The sequence below is a fragment of the Cervus canadensis genome, chromosome 14 (assembly GCF_019320065.1).
Source record: "Cervus canadensis isolate Bull #8, Minnesota chromosome 14, ASM1932006v1, whole genome shotgun sequence".
NCBI lineage: Eukaryota > Metazoa > Chordata > Mammalia > Artiodactyla > Cervidae > Cervus > Cervus canadensis.
Genome location: NC_057399.1, coordinates 59,692,473 through 59,701,292, shown reverse-complemented (window position 1 = coordinate 59,701,292; position 8,820 = coordinate 59,692,473). Strand labels below are relative to the sequence as shown.

Below are 8,820 nucleotides of genomic sequence, written 5' to 3'. Positions count from 1 at the left end.
GTGAGATGATTGGATGGCATCATTGACTCAGTGGACATGAGTTTGAATAAGTTCTGGGAGATGGTGAAGGACAAGGAAGCCTGGCGAGCTGCATTCCATGGGACCGCAAAAAGTCGAACATGACAGAGCAACTTAATTGAACTGATAGGAATGTTTAAGACTATGAACCACTTCCAAAATAGAGTTCTTATAGATAAGCTTACTTTAAAATTATCTTCTATATATATGTCAAATTACATCTAACTCAAATGTTGTGAAATGCTCATACTATTTCATTTTTATCTACTCTTAATGCATATGCGAAAAATTGATGCTTTTGAACTGTAGTGTTGGAGAAGACTCTTGAGAGTCCCTTGGACTGCAAGGAAATCCAACCAGTCCATCCTAAAGGAGATCAGTCCTGGGAGTTCATTGGAAGGACTGATGTTGAAGCTGAAACTCCAATACTTTGGCCACCTCATGTGAAGAGTTGACTCATTTGAAAAGACCCTGATGCTGGGAGGGATTGGGGGCAGGAGGAGAAGGGGACGATAGAAGATGAGATGGCTGGATGGCATCACCGACTCGATGGACATGGGTTTGAGTAAACTGCGGGAGTTGGTGATGGACAGGGAGGCCTGGCGTGCTGCAATTCATGGGGTCGCAAAGAGTCGGACACGACTGAGCAACTGAACTGAGCTGAACTGAATGCATGTGCACTAAAACATGTCTGTTTACTTCCTGTAAACCATCTTGTAAACAGATTGATTTGCAAATCCTCTACCAATATAGAGCTGGAGAATGGAATAGGGCAAAAGAAGTCAAAATTTAAAAATGTTTAGGTCCTTTGTATTGCTATGCAGGGTTACTCCAGATTTCCAAGGATGCTCTCTGCACCAATCCATCCCCTGAGGGAAATATTCAAGACCAGTCACACAGTTAATACATAGATTTATAGGAGGAACCACCCAGTATAGTCACATGTTAGGACTCTCACTTCCATTAACATCTACCCTACCTGACAGTACCCAGAACAGCCTTTTAATATAGTTCAGCCTAACTTCTTGATCTTGAGTTAAAACCTGAGATGGCTTATATGCCATTACAGGACAGACAGAGTCTAATTTGCAGTGTCTATGCCATATGTTTTAATGTCTAATGAGACAAATGCTATCTTTTCATTCTTTGAAAGATGAAATAATCTACCACTAATTGTGTATTTGGTTAGATTTCTACTGAACCTATTTAAGGAATTTTAAAAAGCCCATCAGATAAGTTTTTCACAGAAAGAAAAACAACACATGGATGTTAAAGTATTTACTAAACTCTGGACAGAGTTTATAAGTAATAACATGTTTCAGCATTCCTCAAACAACTGAAAGATTCAAGTAAGATTTTTAAGCCTGTATTCTCAATTTAATCCAGCATATAAAGTTTCATACACACTAAAGCAAGGTTAAGTATTACTGAAAAATTGTGAGGTCCTTGTATCACTCTGCAGGGTTACTCCAGATTTCCAAGGATCTTCTCTGCACCAATCCACTGAGGAAAATACACAAGACCAGTGCAATTTTCTAGAGTGATTTTCTAAATTGTTGATATATTAGCAGTTTGTAAGGTCATTAGTGATTAGAAGCAATTTTTAATTCATATTCAGACTTCTCTTTGCTATCACTGATGATCTTAACTCTAAAGATTAATTTCTGAAGTTTGGTCACTTCAGTTGTGTCTGACTCTTTGCAGCCCTATGGACTGTAGCCTGCCAGGCTCCTCCATCCATGGGATTCTCCAGGCAAGAATACTGGAGTGGGCTGTCATGCCCTCTTTCAGGCAATCTTCTCAACCCAGAGTTTGACGTTTGCCACTAAAAAAATACAGTAACTCCAGTTTAGCTTAACAAATTTGTCAGCTACGTTGATGTGATGTGTGTGCTCAGTCATGTCTGGCAGTTTGTGGCCCCATGGACTGTAGCCCACCAGGCTTCCCTGTCTGGGCTTTTTTCAGGGGTTTTTCAGGCAAGAATACTGGAGTGGGTTGCCATTTCTTCCTGCAGAGGATCTTTCCAATCCAGGGAGGGAACCTGTGTCTCTTGTGCCTGCTGTACTGCAGTAGAATTCTTAACAGCTGCACTACCTAGAAAGGGTTAAAAATGATACAAAAGAGCAAAACAAACAAAAAAATATTTAAAAATACCTTGCAAGGGAAAACACAGAACTTAATACTAAAATGAGAAATTCTTGGCATCACATTTTATTCTTTAAATTAAAACATTTTGAATAGTTTTAATTAACAACTTTAGCTTCTTATGTTTATTTTTTTAATTTATTTTAATTGGAGGCCTATTACTTTACAATATTGTGGTTATTTATGCCATACGTTGACATGAATCACCCATGGGTGCGCATGTGTTCACCATCCTGACCCTCCTACCCACCTCCCTCCCCATCCCATCCCTCAGGGTCATCCCAGTGCACCAGCCTTGAGCACCCTTCCTCATGCATTGAACCTGGACTGGTGATCTGTTTCACATATGATAATATACATATTTCATTGCTATTCTCTCAAATCATCCTACCCTCACCTTCTCCCACAGAGTCCAAAAGTCTGTTGTTTACATCTGTGTCTCTTTTGCTGTCTAGCATATAGGGTCATCATTACCATCTTTCTAAATTCCATATATATGCATTAATATACTGTATTGGTGCTTTTCTTTCTGACTTACTTCACTCTGTATAATAGGCTCCACACTCATTCACCTCATTAGAACTGATTCAAATGCATTCTTTTTAATAGCTGGGTAATATTTCATTGTGTATGTGTACCACAGCTTTCTTAACCATTCATTTGCCAATGGACATCTAGGTTGCTTCCATGTCTTAGCTATTTTAAACAGTGCTGCGATGAACATTGGGGTACACGTGTCTCTTTCAATTCTGGTTTCCTCGGTGTGTACCAGCAGTGGGATTGCTGGGTCGTATGTCACTTCTATTTGCAGGTTTTTAAGGAATCTCCACACTGTTCTCCATAGTGACTGTACTAGCTTGCATTCCCACCAACAGTGTAAGAGGGTTCCTCTTTCTCTGCACCCTCTCCAGCATTTATTGTTTGTAGACATTTTGATAGCAGCCATTCTGACTGGCGGGAGATGGTACCTCATTGTGGTACCAATGATTTGCACTTTTTTTACATTTCTCTGATAATGAGTGATGTTGAGCATCTTTTCATGTGTTTGTTAGCCATCTGTATGTCTTCAGAGAAATGTCTGTTTAGTTCTTTGGCCCATTTTTTGATTGGGTCGCTTATTTTTCTGGAATTGAGCTGCAGGAGTTGCTTGTATATTTTTGAGATTAATTATTTGTCAGTTGCTTCATTTGCTATTATATTCCCCATCCTGAAAGGTGTCTTTTCACCTTGCTTATAGTTTCCTTCGTTGTGAAAATTCTTTCAAGTTTAATTAGGTCCCATTTGTTTATTTTTGCTTTTATTTCCATTACTCTGGGAGATGTGTCATAGAGGATCCTGTTATGACTTACTTCAGGAGTGTTTTGCCTATGTTTTCCTCTAGGAGTTTTATAGTTTCTGGTCTTACATTTAGATCTTTAATCCATTTTGAGTTTATTTTTGTGTATGGTGTTAGAAAGTGTTCTAGTTTCATTCTTTTACAAGTGGTTGACCAGTTTTCCCAGCACCACTTGTTAAAGAGGTTGTCTTTTCTCCATTGTATATCCTTGCCTCATCTGTCAAAGGTAAGTTGTCCATAGGTGTGTGGATTTTTCTCTGGGCTTTCTCTTTTGTTCCACTGATCTATATTTCTGTCTTTATGCCAGTACCATTCTGTCTTGATGACTGCTGCTTTGTAGCATCGCCTGAAGTCAGGCAGGTTGATTCCTCCAGTTCCATTCTCCTTTCTCAAGGTTGCCTGGACTATGCGAGTTTCTTTTCTTTTTTTTTTTTTTGTATTTCCATACAAATTGTGAAATGATTTGTTCTAGTTCTCTGAAAAATACCATTGGTAGCTTGATAGGGATTGCATTGGATCTATAGATCCCTTCGGGTAGTAAAATCATTTACACTATATCGATTCTTCCAATCCATGAACATGGTATATTTAAGCATCTATTTGTGTCATCTTTGATTTCTTTCCTCAGTGTTTTATAGTTTTCTATATGTAGGTCTTTTGTTTCTTTAGGTAGATTTATTTCTAAGTGTTTTATTCTTTTCATTGCAATGGTGAATGAAGTTGTTTCCTTAATTTCTCTTTCTGTATTCTCATTGTTAGTGTAAAGGAATGCAAGGGATTTCTGTGTGTGAATTTTATATTTTGCAACTTTACTGTTTCCATTGATTAGCTCTAGTAACTTTCTGGTGGAGTCTTCAGGGTTTTCCATATAAAGGATCATGTCTTCTGCAAACAGTGAGAGTTTTACTTCTTCTTCTCCAATCTGGATTCCTTTTATTTCTTTTTCTTCTCTGATTGCAGTGGCTAAAACTTCCAAAACTATCTCAAATAGTAGTGGTGAGAGTGGGCACCTTTGTCTTGTTCCTGACTTTAGGGTAAATGCTTTCAGTTTTTCACCATTGAGGATAATGTTTGGTGTGGCTTTATCACATATGGCTTTATTATGTTGAGGTATGGTACTTCTATGCCTGCTTTCTGGAGGGTTTTTATCATAAATGGATGTTGAATTTTGTTAAAGACTTTCTCTGCTTCTATTGAGATAATCATATGGTTTTTATCTTGCAATTTGTTAATGTGATATATCACATTGATTGATTTGAGGATATTGAAGAATCTTTGCATCCCTGAGATAAAGCCCACTTGGTCATGACGCATGGTTTTTTAATATGCTGTTGGATTCTGTTTACTAGAATTTTGCTGAGGATTTTTGCATCTAAGTTCATCAGAGATATTGGCCTATAGTTTTATGTTTTGGTGGCATCTTTCCCTGGTTTTGGTATTAGGATGATGGTACCTTCATAGAATGAGTTTGGAAGTTTGTTTTCCTCTACAGTTTTCTGGAAGAGTTTGAGTAGGATAGGTGTTAGCTCTTCTCTAAATTTTTGGTAAAATTCAGCTGTGACACCATCTGGCCCTGGGTTTTTGTTTGTTGGAAAATTTCTGATTACAGTTTTGATTTCTGTGCCTCTGATGGTTCTGTTAAGATTTTCTATTTTTTCCTGGTTCAGTTTGGAAGGTTATACTTTTCTAAGAATTCATCCACTTCTTCCAAGTTGTCCATTTTATTGGCATATAGTTGCTGATAGTAGTCCCTTTAACTCAGATGATCATTATATCCATCTACTACTGTGTGCAGGAATCCTTTAGAAGAAATGGAGTAGCCATCGTGGTCTACAAAAGAGTTTGAAATGCAGTATTTGGATGCAATCTCAATGATCTATGTCCGTTTCCAAGGCAAGTCGTTCAATATAACAGTAATCCAAGTGTACGCCCCAACCAGTAACGCTGAAAAAGCTGAAGTTCAACGGTTCTATGAAGACCTACAAGACCTTTTAGAACTAACACGACAGAGGATAAGATGGTTGGATGGCATCACTGACTAAATGGACATGGATTTGGGTGGACTCCAGGAGTTGGTGATGGACAGGGAGGCCTGGAGTGCTGCAGTTCATGGGGTTGCAAAGAGTTGGACATGACTGAGCAACTGAACTGAACTGAACTGATATGTATGTAAGTCTATTCTTACAGATTTAGATCTATTCTATATATAGATATAGATAAAACTGAATCACTTTGCTGTACACCTGAAACTGACACACACTGTAAATCAATTATATCTCAATTAAAAAAAAAACAAAAAAAAAACTAACACCCAAAAAAGATATCCTTTTCATTATAGGGGACTGGACTGCAAAAGTAGGAAGTCAAGAAACACCTGGAGTAGCAGGCAAATTTGGCCTTGGAGTATGGAATGAAGCAGGGCAAAGGCTAATAGAGTTTTGCCAAGAAAACACACTGGTCATAGCAAATGCCCTCTTCCAACAACACAAGAGAAGACTCTACACATGGACATCACCAGATGGTCAACACAGAAATCAGATTGATTATATTCTTTGTAGCCAAAAATGGAGAAATGCTATACAGTCAACAAAAACAAAACCAGGAGCTGACTGTGGCTCTGATCATGAACTCCTTATTGCCAAATACAGACGTAAATTGAAGAAAGTAGGGAAAACCACTAGACCATTTAGGTATGACCTAAATCAAATCTCTTACGATTATACAGTGGAACTGAGAAATAGATTTAAGAGACTAGATCTGATAGAGTGCCTGATGAACTATGGATGGAGGTTGGTGACATTGTACAGGAGACAGGGGTCAAGACCAACCCCAGGGTAAAGAAATGCAAAAAGGCAAAACAGTTGTCTGAGGAGGCTTTACAAATAGCTGTGAAAAGAAGAGAAGTGTAAAGCAAAGGAGAAAAGGAAAGATATTCCCATTTGAATGCAGAGTGCCAAAGAATAGCAAGGAGAGATAAGAAAGCCTTCCTCAGTGGTCAGTGCAAAGAAATAGAGGAAAACAACAGAATGGGAAGGACTAGAGATCTCTTCAAGAAAATTAGAGATACCAAGGGAACATTTCATGCAAAGATGGGAACAATAAAGGACAGAAATGGTATGGACCTAACAGAAGAAGAGGATATTAAGAAGAGGTGGCAAGAATACACAGAAGAACTGTACAAAAAAGATCCTCACAACCCAGATAATCACTATGGTGTGATCACTCACCTAGAGCCAGACATCCTGAAATGTGAAGTCAAGTGGGCCTTAGAAAGCATCACTATGAACAAAGCTAGTGGAGGTGATGGAATTCCAGTTGAGCTATTTCAAATCCTGAAAGATGATGCTGTGAAAGTGTTGCACTCAATATGCCAGCAAATTTGGAAAACGCAACAGTGGCCACAGGACTGGAAGAGGTCAGTTTTTATTCCAATCCCAAAGAAAGGCAACGCCAAAGAATGCTCAAACTAGCACACAATTGCACTCATCTCACACGCTAGCTAAGTAATGCTCAAAATTCTCCAAGCCAGGATTCAGCAATATATGAACCGTGAACTTCCAGATGTTCAAGCTGGTTTTAGACAAAGCAGAGGAACTAGAGATCAAATTGCCAACATCGTCTGTATCATGGAAAAAGCAAGAGAGTTCCAGAAAAACATCTATCTGCTTTATTGACCATGCCAAAGCCTTTGACTGTGTGGATCACAATAAACTGTGGAAAATTCTGAAAGAGGTGGGAATACAAGACCACCTGACATGCCTCTTGAGAAACTTATATGCAGGTCAGGAAACAGCAGTTAGAACTGGACATGGAACAACAGACTGGTTCCAAATAGGAAAAGGAGTATGTTAAGGCTGTATATTGTCACCCTGCTTATTTAACTTATATACAGAGTACATCATGAGAAACGCTGGGCTGGAAGAAGCACAAGCTGGAATCAAGATTTCTGGGAGATATGTAAATAACCTCAGATATTCAGATGACACCACCCTTATGGCAGAAAGTGAAGAGGAACTAAAAAGCTTCTTGATGAAAGTGAAAGAGGAGAGTGAAAAAGTTGACTTAAAGCTCAACATTCAGAAAACTAAGATCATGGCATCTGGTCCCATCACCTCAGGGCAAATAGATGGGGAAACAGTGTCAGACTTTATTTTTCTGGACTCCAAAATCATTGCAGATGGAGATTGCAGCCATGAAATTAAAAGATACTTACTCCTTGGAAGGAAAGTTATGACAAACCTGGATAGCATATTTTAAAGCAGAGACATTACTTTGCCAACAAAGGTCCGTCTAGTCAAGGCTTTGGTTTTTCCACTGGTCATGTATGGATGTGAGAGATGGACTGTGAAGAAAGCTGAGTGCCAAAGAATTGAGGCTTTTGAACTGTGGTGTTGGAGAAGACTCTTGAGAGTCCCTTAGACTGCAAGGAGATCCTGCCAGTCCATCCTAAAGGAGATCAGTCCTGGGTGTTCATTGGAAGGACTGATGCTGAAGCTGAAACTTCAATACTTTAGCCACCTAATGCAAAGAGTTGACTCATTGGAAAAGACCCTGATGCTAGGAGAGATTGGGAGCAGGAGGAGAAGAGGATGAGAGAGGATGAGATGGCTGGATGGCATCACTGACTTGATGGAGATGAGTTTGAGTAAACTCCGGGTGTTGGTGATGGACAGGTAGGCCTGGCATGCTTCGATTCTTGGGGTTGCAAAGAGTCTGACACGAGTGAGCGACTGAGCTGAACTGAACTGATGATCCTTGCGTTTCTGTGTCATCTGTTGTAATTTTCCATTTTCATTTCCAATTTTGCTAACTTGATTGTTCTCCCTTTTTTTTCTTAATGAGTCTGGCTAATGGTGTGTCTATTTTATTTATCTTCTCAAAGAACCAGCTTTTAGTTTTGTTGATTTTCACTGTGGTCTCCTTTGTTTCTTTTGCATTTATTTCTGCCCTAATTTTTATGATTTCTTTCCTTCTACTAATCCTGGGGTGCTTCCTGTCTTCTTTTTCTAATTGCTTTAGTGTATAGTTAGGTTATTTATTTAATTTCTTCCTGTTTCTTGAGGTAGGCTTGTATTGCTGTGAATCTTCCTTTTAGCACTGCTTTTACTGAATCCCAAAGGTTTTGGGTTGTTGTGTTTTCATTTTCACTCGTTTCTATGCATATTTTAATTTCTTTTTTTATTTCTTTTGTGTTTTTTTGGTTATTTAGAAGTGTGTTTTGTAGCCTCCATATGTTTGTATTTTAATCTCCCCCCCTCCCCGTAGTTGACATCTAATCTTATTACATTGTGATCAGAAAAGATGCTTGAGAATATTTCTAA

The 8,820-nt window shown here is 38.7% G+C and overlaps 1 long non-coding RNA gene across 1 annotated transcript; it reads right to left on the bottom strand.

Moving 5' to 3' along the window:
• Positions 1 to 5,383: 5,383 nt before the first annotated feature.
• Positions 5,384 to 5,842, bottom strand: LOC122452864. The gene is made up of 2 exons (XR_006272873.1): positions 5,805 to 5,842; positions 5,384 to 5,496 (listed from the first exon to the last, which is right to left on the bottom strand). It is a non-coding gene; the product is annotated as an uncharacterized LOC122452864 (long non-coding RNA).
• Positions 5,843 to 8,820: the final 2,978 nt, after the last annotated feature.